The sequence below is a fragment of the Mastacembelus armatus genome, chromosome 12 (genome assembly GCF_900324485.2).
Source record: "Mastacembelus armatus chromosome 12, fMasArm1.2, whole genome shotgun sequence".
NCBI classification, from domain to species: Eukaryota; Metazoa; Chordata; class Actinopteri; order Synbranchiformes; family Mastacembelidae; genus Mastacembelus; species Mastacembelus armatus.
In genome coordinates, this window is record NC_046644.1 from 20,198,257 (window position 1) to 20,208,373 (window position 10,117).

The window sequence follows — 10,117 nt, forward strand, 5'->3', positions numbered from 1 at the left end:
TTACTGCATCAGCAGGAAAATGCTCCTTCATGCTGCAGACACATAAACAGTGTCCTCTGTCTTTAGACTTGTCTGGTCTAATATATTTATATTGTACACATGCTTTCCAGCTCTGTCTCTCAGGAGGTTTCCCCTGCAGCCTGACTGATGCTCTGTACGTTGCATCTTTGGTGCCTCAGGATCACAAACAAACCCTCAGATCCTCCTTCACTCCAGCAGTTTTCAGCAAACCGTGTGACCGTGAACGCAGCTTTATTTGGTCTGACTGCTGAACAGATCCTGAACCTAAGACCTTAAAACTCCAGAGTAGCCCCAGAATCCCTGAGATAAATATTTACAGACACCTCGGCACTCTCCGTCTGCACCCAAAGGGGAGAGCAGAAAGCCTGTGAAACAGTCCGCAATGAGACTCATCTGCATGTCTAACAGAAAGAGTGAATGGAGTCAGAAATTCACTGCTCCAGTTCTAATACATAGTGTGTGTAAATGAATAAGAATGAACCATCTAATCTGATCTAATCTAGATAAATAATAAAGGAGCAGCATTGGCAGTTTAATACTCTGACTGTCCTTTCTGAGTCCATTTCAGCAGCAGTGAAGTCTGAGTGTCTGACTCATCGCTCACATCCCTGATCCATTACATTATGGATGTAATATTAATAATTACGAGGGTCACTGAATCCTGCACCATTAAAAATCTGCAGTACAGAAATCAATATGTATAGATACAGACGTGCAGCGTATAAACAGCTCGGCACAGAGTGGATGCAGCTTTGTGAGGAAAGGCAGTTAAACAACATCACGTCAGGGACAACGACACCTTCATCCACAGTGACGAGTCGGTGCAAACGTCATGGATAATGGGAACATCACAGACTTAACGTAAACACAGGAATCAGAAATATCAAATGACGTCATGTATAAGGGCAAAGACTTAGATGCAGCAAATTCAGCATCACATACATGGAAACATGGCAAACAAAGCCCAGATGTGAGCAGCTGCTGGCACCTTGAGACACAGGAAGACACAGGAAAGCACAAATGTAAATGTCTGATATAAAGAGAGAAAAGCAGCTGCAGCCTGTTCTGGGTTCACAGTTCACTGAGTGTCAAGTGCATATTTCAGTTTAATGAACCAGTCTGCTGTTTGTTTGCTGTTACTAAAATTACCACATATTGTGTCATATTGTTCTACTTTCTGCTGAAATGACCATTTCATTATTTACACACTTGTATATTTTGTGTGTGTGTGTGTGTGACAGAACATGTCACATCTGCAAAAACACACACGACAATCAGTGTTAAAAGGCCACAGGTGTGTGGGCAGTAACCAGGACATCAATGTGTGTGTGTGTGTATAAAGATGGTTTATGGACTTGAAGACACGGGATGACCCAGTGTGGCTCAGCTGCTCAGGACAGGAGTCAGAGAGACCGACCCACAGACAGTAACACTCCTAAACTTTCTAATTAGCAGTTAAGACACTGAGGGTAAATTAGCCAACAGCCGCCCCACAGGGCTGGAGTTACAGGCTAATGTTCCTCCTGCTACTGGGTGTGTGCAATCTGCAAATGCACCAAGAAAAAAGCAACATGAAAAATGATCAGAAATATCCATTCATTACTGAGACTGCTGACCTAGCTGGTGGAGGCACACAGCAAAAAGATCACTGAGAAATAGATTCAATCTCCCATTATCTCTCTTCAGCTCTCTGCCTTTATCTTTTCTCATCTTTACAATCTATTTCTCTCCCACCGCCTCCTCTGAGTGATTCCTTCATCACAGCCATCATTCTTCTATGAGTCACTGGGAGCGTCTCCCTCCCTATTTCTCCTCAGATTGGTTAATCAGCCAGAATTGGTCACCCCTGGTGCCTCCCCCCACCCCCAGCATGGGCCGAGGGTGAGGGATAATTGGCTTGTGAGTGTAAGAACTATGGCTGTGAAGTGACTGTTCGTTGTTTTCGTTGGAGCGTTACCTCTCCAGGTCACCATAAAGAGGAAAAATGGCCAAACAGATGCAAAGTGACGACAAACAGATGTAAAGTGATGACAAAGTGCTGGAAAATAACCACAAAAGATGCAAGTGAAGACAAAGGGGATGCAAAAATGATCAATCTGAGCATGGATAGATAACAGACCCCTTCTTTCTAACTGGCTCCCACCATTTCAAACCGGTCCAAAGAGGAAGCTTTCAGCCAGCTGAAGAAAAGCTTTTGATTTTGCTCTGCAGCATTTTACATTTTGAAATGAACGTCTCTAAATTTATACCACACATTTCCTACATGCAGCATTCCTCGTCTTATTCATTCCCGTCACAGTGGAACCGGATGTGTGCACAATGCAAAGAAAATTGTGGGAGACTCACAGCAATCTTTGACAATTTCCATTTAATTGCTTTGGCTTTGAGTGAAGGGAACAGGCTGGCATTTCCGAGAGCACAGGGAGCAGGAGAAGAGCTGCACCGCCACATTCGCAGAGACACTTTTATTGTGTGCTGGCTTTTCTGGGTCCGAAAGGTGAGGCTGATTAGAGGTTTGTGGTGACCCGCTGCCATCGCTGAGTCTGGTCCCCTCACTGCCGTGTGTGAACTCTTGTTTATGCCACAAAGACATTACACTGGGTCCATGTGAAAGCTTTTCACGTTACTTTCTGACTCAAACATTAAAACACGAAGCCCCGTCCGCTCTGCTTAATTACTGTTTATGTCTGTCAGTCTTTCACACACACAGTTTGTGATTACAGAGGCAGATTTTCCATCAAAACTGTTTTTGAGTCCTTGATTTCAGACTAAAGCAGCTTCTCAGGCTTTGGGGATTTTTTTTTCAGCTACAATTACAACTGTCACTTGCTCATTTTGTCGACTGGTCTCTGCCTGTGAAACGTCTGGTCCATACAGGTGCTCATCTCAGCAGCAGCAGCTGTGTCGAAGCTGCTTTAAAGCTCTTTGCAAAAGGAAGAGACAGGTTTTTACACTGACTGACTGATATTGACTTAAATGAGACAAACGCTGCTCCTTGTACTGCAGAACCTGCCTGAGAACCGTCCCTCTTTTTAAGGCTCAGGCCTGAGTCACACTTGACCTCAATAAATCTGTGGCAGCTGTTTTACTTCTATGCTATTCCATGTTTCCAGGCACAGGTGGAGGAGAGGAGCGGACAGGTGGGAGGTCGGTTCGGGTGAGGCAGAGCATTAAACTCATCCACAACCACCTTCCACGTCGTGGGACACAAACAAAAACATGTCCAGCTGAGCATCAGAAAAAAAGAGACAATATCTTTTCTCTGTGACTGAAACAGGATCAGACCTGTGTTAACATAGCCACCTCAAACTGTGTTTAACAAAGTCATTTGTTCGAGACACGAATGTGGAGCGTGACAGTGAAACGTGTGAGGTGACGTGAAGTCTGGCCGGTGTGGAGGCAGGAGGTGGAGCTGCTGTAGCTCAGACCGAGGCGACGATGAGCAGAAAGAAAACAGGTGTCAGATCAAAACCTGCCTGATGGAGCAGGCTGTGGCAAACAAAAAGTGGAGGAGGAGGAGGAGGAGGAGGAGGTGTGCACCTGTCAGGCTCACCTGTGGTGGACGTCGGCGTCGGGTGTCATCAGATGTTGGGGAGGAGGTGATGAGGTGAGGAGCTGAGGGGGAGATGGAGGCACAGAGGTCTGGAAGGAAAAGACAGTTTGAGTGGGAGAATTTAGTTTTAGTGAAAATCTTCCTCTCTAGTCAGTTTGACCCACATGTGGTAGAAATGCAAATTAAAACACATCTTCAATGTTTCCTGCCAATTTATAGAATAAACATAGAGACAACAACTGCTTCTGATAAAACACAACTTTAATATAAGCACAACCAGAACGACAGGATGGATCCAACATGCAGGAGCTGAGATGGCACTTCAGTGCTGATAAATAAAATGAGACTTCTGGGGCTGGTGATCCAGTCTGTCGAGCTAAACAGCTGCTGGAGCTGATTGTCCAGATGCTGCAGAAGAAGAGGAGCTGATTAAAGGAGCTCCAGATGTAGATCAGACCATCAGAAACCACATGGGAACATGCTGACATTTGTGTTAGTGTCGTGTGTTAATGTGAGGAAGGCCACGGCCTCCTCTTCGCTCCACACTCACCTGATGTCTGAGTCATGTGACTCATGGACGTCGGTGTTTATTCCCTGAAAACACAAAAACTACAGATTTTTTATAATGTGCAAACTGAAAATGAAGGAGTTGGATGGAAACCCACCTTCTGCCTCCCTCTGAGCGCTGATGTATTCTGCACCAGCTCCACATTTGCATGAGTCATGACTATTGTCATTATCTGCAAAGGACCAAATGAAGGAAGGCGTGCCTGTCAGCCTCTCTGCGTCTTACAAATCTTGTTGGAAATCTGGTCACCATTTTTTTCCCAGGGTGCCCTGCTGGAGCACATATATTGCATCTATTACATTAATTCATGACTTATCTGACATATGCCGTGTCACCCAGAGAGATGGAGGACACACCTCTTTTTAAACCAGATACACGAGGCGGAGGAAAGCGGCGCGGTGCCGTCACGCTCCCCTCACCAATATAAAAGTAAGAACACACACGAGGAAAAGGAAGAGTCAGGCTGAGATGGAGCTTTGTACGAGTGTGTGTTTTCCTACCAGATCATCTGTCTGTGTGGTCTCCAGTTTATCTGGTGTGTGTGTGTGTGTGTGTTTCTCCTGGACGTGACAGGGCCACTGTGGCTGCAGCAGTCAGACCTCAGACCTCTGCAAATTCCAGCTAACGACCTGTTCTCATCTGTGAATATTTCCCATGAACCTCTCTGCAGGAGAAGTTTAGAGGAGCTACATCTGAAACACAGATCACACATTCAGTCCTTAGGTAACAGCTTCTGCATCATTAATGATGAGGGTCACAGAGTCTGAGCTGAGTCTGAGCCGAGTCTGAGCTCTGGCACTGAACCCTGTGAATACTGCATGTCCATGTTACTGATTCAGGGAGGTCTTCATATGATCTGCTGTTGGACATCTGTCCCCTGCTGACACAGCACGTTCACACACCTGTAAAACACACCTCACTGACCTCACACACAGATGTAAAGTATATAGAGCAGCAATTAACTTCCCCCAGTGCAGAAAACCTTTACTTTCTGTGTATTAACACGTTAAATCGTCCCATCAGCCTCTGCTTTCATTAACCTCGTCTCATCAAGAGCTGGAAGCAGATGCAATATGACAATAAGACAATAAGGGAAGTCGTGACGGAGGAAGGCAGTAGAAAACTCTGCTGGTGGGATATTGCAGCCAAACTTAATAAGCTCCGTTTAATATTAATATATATTCGGCACTTCAGTGACGCCCACACCGCCGCATTTATGAAGACAAAGTGAGATATTAATGAAAAAATATGATCCTTTAATCGATCCGTGGGCTTCTGTCTGTCATATTTGTCTCTTTATTTGAGACACGGTGTTCTTCCTGCTGCTTTGGACTGATGCTTTGTTCTGTTTGTCACCTGGATGTTAGCATAGGTGCCTTATCATAACTGTCTGCTAAAAGCAAGCAGTTCTGTTTGCATGACAGATGTGCAAACACGATAATAACCGGATGATCCATTACAGCACGGTGCGGACTGTCTCTGCTCTGTCGTTTACGCACGACGTGTGACTTTTTCAGTTTTCCTCATGTGCCAGGTCAGGACTCATTACAACAAGGATCCAGGGGGAGGAAGTTAAGTGGCCATCATGACTCTTGGGATTCAGATGTTCCATCATTATTCGCCTAATTTGTCACAAATGAGCAGAGGATCCCAGCCTGAGTCACTGTTGGACACCTGCCCTCGGCCCCTGAACCTTGACGGGGTCGTCTGGAGCTGGTTTTTGGAAACAGACGGGCCTCCCATTGTTGGTGAGGAAGAACCATGTGAGCCAGGTCAGCGGTGTGGCTCCCTGCTGGGTTTTTAATAGTCTTTGGACAACAATGGAGGTCTACGGCACAGACCCATAAGCTGAACCAGGTTCTGGATTCACACACATTCATTGGTGCTGTCGGTCTGTGGATGGGATCTGGACTCAGTGACACACACACACACACACACACACACACTGACTCACTGGCTGCTGCCTTTAATGATTTAGCTTCTCCTCGTAATAAGAGCAGAGATGCCTCGTGGAGCCCACACAGGGGCCACTAAAGGCTTTGCTGTGTCTTCAGCTGCCGAGCTGAGCTAACAGAGCTCCGGCTCAGCTCGGCAGTGGAAGGTTGTTATCTGGTTATTGTGTCGAGGTTATTACTCACGGCCTCGTGTTCAGCTCCAGCTTCAAGGCCTCTTTGTCTCTTCCCACAGCTGGACTGAAGGTGAATAGAGGAGAATGTAAAATGAGCTGCAGCTCCTTCTTCCAGAGCTTGGAGATGGTGATGGCTCCATGCTGCCTCCACGCGTTGATGAAAACAGACCTACAGCACAGATGGAGCATTAAAAACTGAAAGATTTGCTTAATTAAAAAAGACGACAGCAACAATAAAGGTTCATTATGTTGGTATATTTGGTTAATACGTTTCTGAATATCCAGGGTCTCATTGGGAGAGACGTTTTCTTCAGTGCCACATTGATCCACTGATACTTTTCTGTACCACCTGCTCAAACAAGCAGCCAGAGGTGAAAATGTGCAGCTGCTGCACCTCTGTCCAGATGTTGTGTACACAGGACAGTAGCAGCGACAGGATTATTGATTTGTGCTCATCCTTCACCATTTGCATTAAAAGCGTGCACTCTGCTGGTTTAAAGGACTGGCACCATTTTTTATTCCTCTTCAAGAGCTGTTGCACATACAGTAAATGCTCACCCTGACAGATTACCCCCATCCAGCCTCTTTAAAGTCTCTGCATGATATTAAGGCTTTCTCGACACATGCATTGGTTCCATTATGGAAATAACAAGTGGAGCATCTAAAGTGACACTTAAATTATACTGAGGTTTCTGACTTTCACTCCCAATGATCACATTTAATGACAAACTGTTAAAGGAAATATTCCCTGTCAAGTTCAGACGCCCTTAGAAAACAGGTTCTTCTTCACTGATTGTTTATTTTGCAGGTCGTCATTACCTCTTCCTGAATGTGATGCTCATTTCACTTTAACCTGGTTCATCTCTTCCAAGTGAGATTGATGTCATGGGAAAAGCAGATCGATATCCATGTTCCCCTGAGGAGGGAGATTAATGTGGGATGAGGAGCCGCTTGAAAAGCACTTAAGTGGAACACTTCCCCCCACCCCCCAAAGGAGATCATTCAGTTCTTAATTAGCTGCTAATGGGACAGAAGGCGACAGGGAGTGTGTGCATGTGTGTTTGTGTCATATCAGCATTTAATAAGACTGAACCCCCCTGAATGAATTCTCCTGTGGGCTACAGAACAGCCAGTGTCTCTGAGAGTCATCATTTAATGATGATGATCTGCCTTTAACTACACGGCATCACAAAATAGAAGCAGGAAGGTGTTTAACCTGTAGATGCTTATCTTAGCATCTGATCACCTTTATCTAATCAATAATCACCCAAACGTCTATCACAGTCTGTTTCCACCTCCTTCCACCAAGCACAGACTGTGGCTGAATCTGAATCCTGAATCTGAAGAACCTTCATCCAACTTTCCATCAATCCACTGTGAAACCACTGGAACCTGACATTCCTTATAACGACAGAACCTGCCTGAGAATCCTGCTGTTTTTAACTTTTCTTCAGCGTCACAATGATCCAGTTACAGTCGTCTGTACATTTATGTGTTTACTGCAAACAGGAGCCGAACACAGTGAATTCTGCCGCTTCAATGGAGACAATGTGACCTAATGTAAATACACAGGGCCTGACAAATGGGCTCATGTTGTAGCTCGGTGTAACTGAATCCACTATAACATTAGGCTTCCTGTTTACATCCCAACAGTGCCATGGGAACTGTAGTTCTAATAGTAATAAGAAATCCATTCATGTGAAGTTTATTCTTCCTGATCACAACACGCTCCAGTTTCCATTCAGTCTGTTTTGAATCGTGTCACGAGGCCACAGTTGTCTGGGTTTTGGCTCGGCCGCACACCCGCAGGCGACATTATACAACAGGTTTAACATCATATCTAGATGTTCGATATGTTCAGTAAGACACTATTTTTACACCGTGAGTCTACTCACCTGTAAAGCAGGTTACCAAACAGTTCCCGGGTTCCTGTGGAAACAAAAACAGCAGCCTGTACGTTACTGAAGTGGCCCACACACAGATATACAGTACTCCACAGTACAGTCGGTAATGTGACTCATATGCTTACACAACAGCTAGTCGTACAGAAGCTTTAAGGTATAAATGTGGAGGAAACGTCTTCCTGTCTTTGTGAGCCTGAGCTCGTAGTTTCTGGGGCAAAGCCACGAACAGACTGAGCCCCATCTGAGCACACTGGGCTGCAGAGAGAGAGTGGGAGGACACGCCATTGTTTTCGAAAACAGAGTTTGTTGGAGTGTGTGAGTCAGCTGCTCCTGTCATGCAACGGTTAGAGAGAGCTTTGTTTTTTTCCTGCAGCGAGGTGCTGTTCATGGAGGTGATTAACACCGATTGATCCTCAGGGGAGAGGACGGATGGCATCACACGTCCCTGCGATGGGGGGCAGATGTTTAAGCAGCTGGCCAATTTCTGCTTTACTGAGAAAACACACAGCAGGAAAAACTGTTCTGCAAATATACACTGTACAGAACAAAACGCAGAACTGTAGTAACGACGAGAGGTTGGCACCAGGTCGTCACCGCTGCCGGTGCATTTTAATCTGTGTGACTGATTTACATTAATACAAATTCTTCCATTTTCCAGCAGTTATTGGCGCTCCAGATATCCTGTGAGCACCCAAATCAGATTAGACCAGATTAAACCAGATCACAAGGTTAATTGCAGGTGACATCATAGCTTGTTGGGGCAGGGGAAGGATGTAATAAGATTATCTACTGATATTTTACACCACAACTTCATCCTAGATTGTACCTTCTCTGGCACATGTCCTGACCCCGAGCAGCTGTGGCTCTGGAAGGAAGCTCTGATCGTTTCCTTCAGCGGTGACCTGACCAAAGTGATGTCAAGTGTGTGCAACAGAAACCTCGTCCCCAAGAAATTACATTTATGTCCTTCACATATTTGATCACACAAGGAAACCCTGTCAGGTAAATACAGAAAAAGTCATCGTGGAGTGTTTAGTACATCGACATTTAACTTTCTCCAAAATGGCTTTTGTTTGCTAAACCTACCAACACAAAGTCCTGCACTTTGTTGGACCACCATCCAGCTAAACCACCTCCTGTGACCTGTGTGCAACACAAACACGCAGCACGACATCTGTGAACGTAACTTATGTCCCGTCTCTTCTAGACTCTTTTAATGAGAGTCAGAGTTACTGTATGTGGGGTCTCTTACAGTCCATTTCCATTTCTACTGTTTTCAGGCAGAACATCACTAAGAAAGAGGAAAAACTGTCCGTCCCTCAAAAGGGAACAAAGAGGAAGGACAAACAATGGATGGATGAATATTCTGATTCCTACATTCGTTATGATTCATCCTGTACAAACTATTCAGACCTCGTGCTTCTTTTTCTCTGCTAAACCAGGACTTACATGCAAATGTTTTATTATTTTTAATGCACATGGTATTTTGCTATTTCTCACATGCAAGTAGGAATTTTGGCCCTGATGTTAGAGAAAGGTCAAGGGGTCACACACTAGCACTGATTCTTTAGCATTTAGCTCTTCTTTAGCTTTACATGGACACCACTGTTCAAGGCCTCAGCAACAACTAAGGCAAAACAAATCCTTTAACTTTTGATTTAGCAAATAAAAAGTTTGAGCTTTTCATTTAAAGACAATATCCAACCATAAAATCTGAGATTTATATGTGTTTCTTCTGTGGTTACTGAACCATCACAACCACATTTTTTAAAATTTTCGTCTATTTTTTCTGACAGCTTGGAAGACGGCAAACTTAAACAAAAAGAATAAGTGTATGAGAAGATGTGGTTTTCTCCGTACAAGAGTAAACAACGCAGATATGAAGAAAAATGAGAGGACGGCAGCAGCTTCAGAGTTCAGAGACACATTTGACTCATAGGTGA